General features: G+C 37.4%; 1 long non-coding RNA gene across 1 annotated transcript in view; it reads left to right on the top strand.

Annotated features, from left to right (window-relative positions):
* LOC309661689 overlaps positions 1-9,463 on the top strand; it is a 278,933-nt gene that overhangs the window by 256,541 nt on the left and 12,929 nt on the right. The window lies entirely within an intron of this gene.

The following is a 9,463-nucleotide window of genomic DNA, read 5'->3' as shown; positions in this document are numbered from 1 at the left end:
TATTAGCAGAATCATGATAATTGGAGATACAGTTTGGTCGTGAGAAAAGACACCAAACATCTCTTTTTCCACTTTATCTTATCTTTAACCTATTGCCCTATTTCCCTAATTCCTGAAATTAAATACTAATTCATCCTCTGCCTCTCGTTCACATAGAAGTCCACTTTAACTTAGCTTTCGCTTGGTTACCACTGTCTTGAAATTGCTCTCTTAAAAGTCAACAGGAACTTTGGAGTTCTAAATTTAAGGTCCTATATTCAAGTCCCTTCTGCCTGATCTTTTTCAAACATCTGCCACCATTGTCTCCATCTACCTCTTCAAGCTGTATTTCTCTCTTGCTTTCTAGTATGCCATGCCCTTCTGTCTCACTTTTCTCAGTCTTTGCAACTGGCAATTCCTTCTCAGATCACTTCTTAAATATAGGAGTTTCTCACTGCAATAACATTAGTACTCATTTTTATTAGTTGGGATTAGGTTTGACACAAGTGGCTTAAATAAGATGGAAAACTCTACAAGAATATGTTCCCATGGTGTCTTTAGGAAGCCTGCATCGTAATAAATAACTTCCATCCTCAAGTTTACATCATGTCCCAAACATTCTGTCCTGGGCAATCTGGAAGAGAGAGAGAAGAGAAAGGAGTGCCTTGACTCTTTTAAGAAACTTTCCAGGACATTCCATAGAGCACATCCTCTATGTCCCATAAGCCACACAGGCCAAGCTGCTGGAGAAGTCAAGACGCCTTGCCTGTTCGCTTAGACACAAGATTAAAATTAGGAGGAGAGGGAGGATAGAGGTTGAGGGACGCAATTAGCAGTCCATCTTTCCTCACTCTGCAAGTGAGTATATTTTCTCCTTGGATGATTTGACAATCACTACAGATCCAATTACCATCAATAGGCTGATGATAACTTAATCTAAAACTTCAGCCCTGACCTTCAGATCCGTATTTTCAACTCATACTGAACACATCCAGTTAGATATTTCTCATTAATCTAAGATTAACTAATTACCTTCCCATCAAAACCTATTGTATCTCTCTATTTCTTACCCTAGTCAGAGGACTCATTAGTTCTCCTGTTTCCTAATCTAGAAAACTTGGGCTCCTTCTCAGCTTCTACTCTTCTTTTAAATCAATTATTTGATCTACTCCCAAACCATCTTCTACTCTAAAAATAGTCATTCTTACAACACTTTTATGCTCTTATGTTATCTTGTGTTAATCTTTTCTAATTTGAGCTGTTTAACAGTCTCTTAACCTCTCACTTTACTACCATTCTTTATTTTTTTATTGAAGTACAATTTACACAATGCTTTGTTAGTATCAGGTGTACAGCAAAGTGATTGAGATAGATATATATGCATATACATATATATATATATATTCCTTTTCATATTCTTTCCCATCATCAGTTATTAGAAGACATTGAATATAGTTCCTTGTGCTATACAATAGGACCTTGTAGTTTATCTATTTTATACATAGTTGTGTGTATATGTTAATCCCAAACTCCTAATTTATCTCTTCCCCCTCATCCTCTTTGGTAACCATAACTTTGTTTTTGATGTCTGTGAGTCTATTTCTGTTTTGTAAATAAGTTCATTTGTATCATTTTTTTAGATTCCACATATAAGCAATATCATATAATATTTGTCTTTCTCCATCTCACTTGCTTCATTTAGTATGTTAATCTCTAGGCCCACCCATGTTGCTGCAAATGGCATTATTTAATTATTTTTTATGGCTGAGTAATATTCCATTGTATATATATATGTACCATATCGCCTTTATCCATTCATCTGTTGATGGACATTTAGGTTGCTTCCATGTCTTGGCTATTGCAAATAGTGCTACTATGAACACTGGGGTGCATGTATCTTTTTGAGTTAGAGTTTCCTCTAGATATATGCCCAGGAGTGGGATTGCTAGGTCATATGGTAACTCTATATTTAGTTTTTAAAGGAACCTCCATACTGTTCTCCATAGTGGTTACACCAATTTACATTCCCACCAACAGTGTGGGAAGGTTCCCTTTTCTCCACGCCCTCTCCAGCATTTAATATTTTTAGACATTTTAATAATGGCCATTCTGACTGGTGTGAGGTGATATCTCATTGTAGTTTTGATTTGCATTTCTCTGGTAATTAGCAATATTGAGCATCTTTTCATGTGCCTATTGGCCTTCTGTATGTCTTCTTTGGACAATGTCTATTTAGGTTTTCTGCCCATTTTTTTGGATTGGATTGTTTGTTATTTTGATATTAAGCTGTATGAGATATTTGTATATTTTGGAAATTAATCTCTTGTTGGTAGCATAGTTTGCAAATATTTTCTCCCAGTCTGTAGGTTGTCTTTCACCACCATTCTTTTGCTCATTCCTCCTCCAGAAATTACCTTTAAAAATAGATCCAATCAGGTCTTTCTCCTGCTTAAGGACTTATCTTAAGGTTGGGTTAAAAGGTTTTATCTTTTCATACAAGCTGTTTCACAAATTGATCTCCTTAGGCCTCTACAATCATTCACTTTACACTTCAATTACATTGAATTTATCACTGGTATTGGGATACCAGCTCCTTTAAAGATTCTGTGCCTTTCCCTATGCTGCCTAGAAGCCTCCCCTTCATCCCTTAAAATACAGCTCAGCAATGTTCCTTCTGTTACCCTTTCCTTAATGCCCACCACAGAACATAGGACCAGGAATTGTTCCCTGAGCCCTAATAGTTTTTGTGTACATCTCAAAAATAACACAGTACATCTCTAACTCTGCCATATTTGTTTATGTTATTATGGCACCAGATTGTGGATTCCTTTAAGGCAGTGCTCATTCCTAGTGTCTCCTGCCCTGAACAAGAATGAATCACCTTAGATAGCCTCATCCACCAGAGGGCAGACAGCAGAAGCAAGAAAAACTACAATCCTGCAGCCTGTGGAGAAAAACCACATGCAAAGAAAGATACACAGGATGAAAAGGCAGAGGGCTATGTACCAGATGAAGGAACAAGATAAAACCCCAGAAAAACAACTAAATGAAGTGGAGATAGGCAACCTTTCAGAAAAAGAATTCAGAATAATGATACTGAAGATGATCCAGGACCTCGGAAAAAGAATGGAGGCAAAGATCGAGACGATGCAAGAAATGTTTAACAAAGACCTAGAAGAAATAAAGAACAAACAAACAGAGATGAACAATGCAATAACTGAAATGAAAACTACACTAGAAGGAATCAATAGCAGAATAACTGAGGGAGAAGAACGGATAAGTGACCTGGAAGACAAAATGGTGGAATTCACTGCTGTGGAACAGACTAAAGAAAAAAGAATGAAAAGAAATGAAGACAGACTAAGAGACCTCTGGGACAACATTAAATGCAACAACATTCACATTATAGGGGTCCCAGAAGGAGAAGAGAGAGAGAAAGGACCAGAGAAAATATTTGAAGAGATTATAGTTGAAAACATCCCTAACATGGGAAAGGAAATAGCCACCCAAGTCCAAGAAGCGCAGCAAGTCCCATACAGGATAAACCCAAGGAGAAACACGTCGAGACACATAGTAATCAAATTGGCAAAAATTAAAGACAAAGAACAATTATTGAAAGCAGCAAGGGAAAAAAAAAACAAATAATACACAAGGGAACTCCCATAAGGTTAAAAGCTGATTTCTCAGCAGAAACTCTGCAAGCCAGAAGGGAGTGGTATGATATACTTAAAGTGATGAAAGGGAAGAACCTACAACCAAGATTACTCTACCCGGCAAGGATCTCATTCAGATTCGATGGAGAAATCAAAAGCTTTACAGAAAAGCAAAAGCTAAGAGAATTCAGCACCACCAAACCAGCTCTACAACAAATGCTAAAGGAACTTCTCTAAGTGGGAAACACAAGAGAAGAAAAGGACCTACAAAAACAAACCCAAAACAATTAAGAAAATGGTCATAGGAACATGCATATAGATAATTACCTTAAACGTGAATGGATTAAATCCTCCAACCAAAAGACACAGGCTTGCTGAATGGATACAAAAACAAGACCCATATATATGCTGTCTATAAGAGACCCACTTCAGACCTAGGGACACATACAGAATGAAAGTGAGGGAATGGAAAAAGATATTCCATGCAAATGGAAATCAAAAGAAAGCTGGAGTAGCAAAACTCATATCAGATAAAATAGACTTTAAAATAAAGAATGTTACAAGAGACAAGGAAGACACTACATAATGATCAAGGGATCATTCCAAGAAGAAGATATAACAATTATAAATATATATGCACCCAACATAGGAGCACCTCAATACATAAGGCAACTGCTAACAGCTATAAAAGAGGAAATTGACAGTAACACAATAATAGTGTGAGACTTTAACACCTCACACCAATGGACAGATCATCCAAAATGAAAATAAATAAGGAAACAGAAGCTTTAAATGACACAATACAATAGAGCAGATTGATCTAATTGATATTTATAGAACATTCCACCCAAAAGTGGCAGAATACACTTTCTTCTCAAGTGCACATGGAACATTCTCCAGGTTGATCACATCTGGAGTCACAAATCAAGCCTCGTAAAATTTAGGAAAATTGAAATCATATCAAGCACCTTTTCTGACCACAACGCTGAGATTAGAAATCAATTAGAGAGAAAAAAATGTAAAAAACACAAACACATTGAGGCTAAACAATACGTTACTAAATAACCAAGAGATCACTGAAGAAATCAAAGAGGAAATCAAAAATTACCTAGAGACAAATGACAATGAAAACACGATGATCCAAAGCCTATAGGATGCAGAAAAGCAGTTCTAAGAGGGAACTTTATAGCTATACAGGCCTACCCCAAGAAACAAGAAAAATCTCAAGTAAACAATCTAACCTTACACGTAAAGGAACTACAAAAAGAAGAACAAACTAAACCCCAAGGTAGCAGAAGGAAAGAAATTATAAAGGTCACATTAGAAATAAATGAAATAGAAACAAAGAAAATGATAGGAAAGATCAATAAAACTAAAAGCTGGTTCTCTGAGAAGATAAACAAAGTTGATAACCATTAGTCAGACTCATCAAGAAAAAAAGGGAGAGGGCGCAAATGAATAAAATTAGAAATGAAAAAGGAGAAGTTACAACAGACCCTGCAGAAATACAAAGCATCCTAAGCGACTACTACAAATAACTCTATGCCAATAAAATGGACAACCTCGAAGAAATGGACAAATACTTAGAAAGGTATAAACCTCCAAGACTGAACCAGGAAGAAACAGAAAATATGAACAGGCCAATCACAAGTGATGAAATTGAAACTGTGATTAAAAATCTTCCAACAGACAAAAGCCCAGGACCACATGGCTTCACAGGTGAATTCTATCAAACATTTAGGGAAGAGCTAACACCCATCCTTCTCAAACTCTTCCAAAAAATTGCAGAGGAAGGAACACTCCCAAACTCATTCTATGAGGCCACCATCACCCTGATACCAAAACCAGAAAAAGATACTACAAAAAAAAGAAAATTACAGACCAATATCATTGATGAATATAGATGCAAAAATTCTCAACGAAATACTAGCAAACAGAATCCAACAACACATTAAAAGGATCATACACCATGATCAAGTGAGATTTATCCCAGGGAAGCAAGGATTCTTCAATATACACAAATCAATCAATGTGATACAACATATTAACAAACTGAAGAATAAAAACCATATGATCATCTCAATAGATTCAGAAAAACTTTTGACAAAATTCAGCAGCCATTCATGATAAAAACTCTCCAGGAAGTGGGCATAGAGGGAACCTACCTCAACATAATGAAGGCCATTTATGACAAACCCAGAGCAAACATCATTCTCAATGGTGAAAAACTGAAAGCATTTTCTCTATGATGAGGAACAAGACAAGGATGTCCACTCTCACTGCTATTATTCAACATAATTTTGGAAGTCCTAGCCATGGCAATCAGAGAAGAGAAAGAAATAAAAGGAATACAAATTGGAAAAGAAGAACTAAAACTGTCACCGTTTTCAGAGGACATGATACTATACATAGAGAATCCTAAAAATGCCACCAGAAAACTACTAGAGCTAATCAATGAATTTGGTAAAGTTGCAGGATACAAAATTAATGCACAGAAATCTCTTGCATTCCTATACACTAATGATGGAAAATCTGAAAGTGAAATTAAGGAAACAATCCCATTTACCATTGCAATGAAAAGAATAAAATACCTAGGAATAAACCTACCTAGGGAGACAAAAGACCTGTATGCAGAAAATTATAAGACTCTGATGAAAGAAATTAAAGATGATACCAACAGATGGAGAGATATACCATGTTCTTGGATTAGAAGAATCAATATTGTGAAAATGACTATACTACCCAAAGCAATCTACAGATTCAGTGCAATCCCTATCAAATTACCAACGGCATTTTTCACAGAACTAGAACAAAAAATTTTTAAATTTGTACAGAGACACATAAGACCCCGAATAGCAAAAGCAGTCTTGAGGGGAAAAAACGGAGCTGGAGGAACCAGACTCCCTGACTTCAGACTATACTACAAAGCTACAATAATAAAGACAGTATGGTACTGGCACAAAAACAGAAATATAGATCAATGGAACAGGATAGAAAGCCCAGAGATAAACCCATGCACCTATGGTCAACTAATCTATGACAAAGGAGACAAGGATATACAATGGAGAAAAGACAGTCTCTTTAATAAGTGGTGCTAGGAAAACTGGACAGCTACATGCAAAAGAATGAAAGTAGAAAACTCCCTAACACCATACACAAAAATAAACTCAAAATGGATTAGAGACCTAAATGTAAGACTGGACACTATAAAACTCTTAAAGGAAAACATAGGAAGAACACTCTTTATTTTTTAAAATAATTTTATTTATTTATTTATGGCTGTGTTGGGTCTTTGTTTCTGTGCAAGGGCTTTCTCCAGTTGCAGCAAGTGGGGGCCACTCTTCATCGTAGTGTGCAGAGCTCTCACTATCGCGGCCTCTCTTGTTGCCGAGCACAGGCTCCAGATGCGCAGGCTCAGTAATTGTGGCTCACGGGCCTAGTTGCTCCACGGCATGTGGGATCTTCCCAGACCAGGGCTCCAACCCGTGTTCCCTGCATTGGCAGGCAGATTCTTAACCACTGCGCCACCAGGGAAGCCCGGAAGAACTCTTTGACATAAATCACAGCAAGATCTTTTTTGATCCACCTCCTAGAGTAATGGAAATAAAAACAAAAATAAACAAATGGGATCTAATAAAACTTAAAAGCTTTTGCAGAGAAAAGGAAACCATAAACAAGGTGAAAAGACAACCCTCAGAATGGGAGAAAATATTTGCCAACGAATAACGGACAAAGGATTAATCTCCAAAATATATAAACAGCCCATGCAGTTCAATATTAAAGAAACAAACAACCCAATCCAAAAATGGGCAGAAGACCTAAATAGACATTTCTCCAAAGAAGACATACTGATGGCCAAGAAGCACATGAAAAGCTGTTCAACATCACTAATCATTAGAGAAATGCAAATCAAAACTACAATGAGGTATCACCTCACACCAGTTAGAATGGGCATCATCAGAAATTCTACAAACAAAAAATGCTGGAGAGGGTGTGGAGAAAAGGGAACCCTCTTGCACTGTTGGTGGGAATGTAAATTGATACAGCCACTATGGAGAACAGTATGGAGATTCTTTAAAAAACTAAAAATAGAACTACCATATGATCCAGCAATCCCACTACTGAGCATATACTCAGAGAAAAGCATTATTCAAAACGACGCATGCACCCCAATGTTCATTGCAGCTCTATTTACAATAGCCAGGTCATGGAAGCAACCTAAATGCCCATCGACAGACGAATGGATAAAGAAGAAGTGGTACATATATACAATGGAATATTACTCAGCCATAAAAAGGGACAAAATTGAGTCATTTGTTGAGATGTGGGTGGATCTAGAGACTGTCATACAGGGTTTAGTAAGTCAGAAAGAGAAAAACAAATATCGTATATTAATGCATGTATGTAGAACCTAGAAAAATGGTACACATGAACTGGTTTGCAGGGCAGAAGTTGAGACACAAATGTAGAGAACACACGTATGAACACAAAGGGGGGAAATCAGCGGGGTGGTGGGTATGGTGGTGTGATGAACTGGGTGATTGGTATTGACATGTATACACTGATGTGTATAAAATTGATGAGTAATAAGAACCTGCTGTATAAAAAAATAAATAAAATTAAATTAAAAAAAAAGAACGACTCACCTACTCCATGATTGAACAGATGGGTTTTTTTTTTTAACAACTTTATTGGTGTATAATTGCGTTCCAATGGTGTGTTAGTTTCTGCTTTTTATTTATTTATTTATTTTTTTTTAAAACTTCACTGAGCCCAGATTCAGAAGCCGTGACCAAATCCACCCCTTTGGTTTTTTTTGTTTTTTTTAATTTTTAAATCTATTTATTTATTTTTGGCTGTGTTGGGTCTTCGTTTCTGTGCGAGGGCCTTCTCTAGTTGTGGCAAGCGGGGGCCACTCTTAATTGCGGTGCGCGGGCCTCTCACTATCGCGGCCTCTCTTGTTGTGGAGCACAGGCTCCAGATGCGCAGGCTCAGTAATTGTGGCTCACGGGCCTAGTTGCTCCGCAGCATGTGGGATCTTCCCAGACCAGGGCTCGAACCCGTCTCCCCTGCATTAGCAGGCAGATTCTCAACCACTGTGCCACCAGGGAAGCCCAGTTTCTGCTTTTTAACAAAGTGAATCAGTTATACATATACATATGTTCCCATATCTCTTCCCTCTTGCATCTCCCTCCCTCTCACCCTCCTTATCCCACCCCTCTAGGTGGTCACAAAACACAGAGCTGATCTCCCTGTGCTATGCGGCTGCTTCCCACTAGGTAGCTATTTTACGTTTGGTAGTGTATATATGTCCATGCCACTCTCTCACTTTGTCCCAGCTTACCCTTCCTCCTCCCCATATCCTCAAGTCCATTCTCTAGTAGGTCTGTGTCTTTATTCCTGTCTTGCCCCTAGTTTCTTCTGGAGCACTTTTTTTTTTTTTTTTTTTTTAGATTCCATATATATGTGTTAGCATACAGTATTTGTTTTTCTCTTTCTGACTTACTTTACTCTGTATGACAGACTCTAGGTCCATCCGCCTTACTACAAATAACTCAATTTCGTTTCGTTTTATGGCAGGTAATATTCCATTGTATGTATGTGCCACATCTTCTTTATCCATTCATCTGTCGAGGGACACTTAGGTTGTTTCCATGCCTTGGCTATTGTAAATACAGCTGCAATGAACATTGTTGTGGTACATGACTATTTTTCAATTATGGTTTTCTCAGGGTATATTTCCAGTGCTGGGGTTGCTGGGTGGTATGGTAGTTCTATTTTTACTTTTTTAAGGAAACTCCATACTGTTCTCCATAGTGGCTGTATCAATT

Source organism: Balaenoptera physalus (assembly GCF_965194825.1).
Source record: "Balaenoptera physalus genome assembly, chromosome: 5".
Lineage (NCBI taxonomy): Eukaryota > Metazoa > Chordata > Mammalia > Artiodactyla > Balaenopteridae > Balaenoptera > Balaenoptera physalus.
This window is presented reverse-complemented; position numbering and strand designations above follow the sequence as displayed.